Here is a 1,769-nt window from a genome sequence, read left to right as displayed (position 1 = left end):
AGTTACTTGTTAGCTATATATTATCATAATAAGTATGTGGCTTTGTACTCTCTTCCCTCAGTATTTCCTTGGTGATATTAAATGATTTTGAAACATGTGGCCACATATTAAATCCAGGAGAATAAGGAGAAAGCTAGACACCAAACCTAAGGAAGTGAATCTGACAAAAAATATTATTCTTTCATTTAATGGATTATCAGAAAAATACAACTGTGTACTTATATGTACTAAATAACATGTCCTTAAAATATATAAAAAACAGGGGTTTGAAGCATGGCGGACGACGTGGACCAGGAACAAACCACCAACACCGTAGAGGAGCCCCTGGATCTCATCAGGCTCAGCCTGGATGAGCGAATTTATGTGAAAATGAGGAATGACAGCTTCGAGGCAGATTACATGCTTATGATCAGCATTTAAATATGATATTGGTAGATGTGGAAGAGACTGTGACTACCATAGAAATTGATGAGGAAACCTATGAGGAGATATATAAATCAACAAAACGGAATATTATGATGCTCTTTGTCCGGGGAGATGGTGTTGTTCTAGTTGCCCCTCCATTAAGAGTTGGCTGAAACAAAGAATTTATCGTGTTATGGAATATAGGAGACTTTGTATGATTGCCTCTTTAAATGTAGAAGACATTCAAAAGAGAAACCTGCGTTAATTTCGACATTAAGAAATGACCAAGGATTCTTGCACTCCTGAAATGAGTTGATTTGCAGATAACTCAAAAATTCTTAAGCTAAAGAGTATTTTTATTTTTTCCAACCCTTTCAATAAATGTGATCACCAAGAAAAAAAAATATATATAAAAAACAAAAATGGTAGTAAATTAATTATAATGAGTTGCTTTAAACACTCTACTTTCAATAGTTAAAAGTTACTTATCATTTGAAGAACAAAATTACCAAAAAAATGATTATCAAAACCAACTTACTAGAATATTCCACTCAACTGCAGAAGGCTGGTTTTTTCCCCCCCAAGCACCCAGAGGATATTTATAAAAACTGACCACAGATTGGGTGATAAAGCAAATCTCAACAGACTTCCAAGAATTAGAATCATATGGAATAGTATATTCCTTGATCACATGGATGAATTCATGCGCACACATATATATAGGATAAAGTAGGGCATTACATAATGATAAAGTGGTCAATTCTTCAAGAAGGCATAATATGCATGTGCCTAAAAGAAGCATTAAATATGTGAATAAAAATGCATTAGAACTACAAGGAGAAACAGATGAATCCAGTATTATTTCTGGATATGTCAACACCCTTTCAGATATGGAGAGATCTAACAGGTAGAACATAGTTTAACTTAACAATACGTATCATCAATCAACTGAATATAATGGCCACTTATAGGCTAATTCATCCAACAACGGCAAAATACACATTCTTCTCAAGCTAACATGGAGAATTTACCAAAATAGACCACATCGTGGGCCATAAAACACACCATAACAAATTAAAAAGAATAGAAATCATACAATGTCTTCTCTCAGACAACAGTGGAATTTAGATCTCAATAAAAGAAAGATATCTAGAAAATACAAAAATATTTGGATATTAAACAACATATTAATTTTTTTTAATGTTTATTCATTTTTTTTTTTTAATTTTTTTTTTCAACGTTTTTTATTTATTTTTGGGACAGAGAGAGACAGAGCATGAACGGGGGAGGGTCAGAGAGAGAGGGAGACACAGAATCGGAAACAGGCTCCAGGCTCCGAGCCATCAGCCCAGAGCCTGACGCGG

The 1,769-nt window shown here is 34.0% G+C and overlaps 1 pseudogene; it reads left to right on the top strand.

Moving 5' to 3' along the window:
- Positions 1 to 268: 268 nt before the first annotated feature.
- Positions 269 to 801, top strand: LOC132666007 (U6 snRNA-associated Sm-like protein LSm3 pseudogene; annotated as a pseudogene).
- Positions 802 to 1,769: the final 968 nt, after the last annotated feature.

Source organism: Panthera onca, chromosome D3, assembly GCF_046562875.1.
Source record: "Panthera onca isolate mPanOnc1 chromosome D3, mPanOnc1 haplotype 2, whole genome shotgun sequence".
Classification (NCBI taxonomy): Eukaryota; Metazoa; Chordata; class Mammalia; order Carnivora; family Felidae; genus Panthera; species Panthera onca.
The sequence above is the reverse complement of the archived record's forward strand: the minus strand, read 5'-3'. Positions and strand labels throughout refer to the sequence as shown.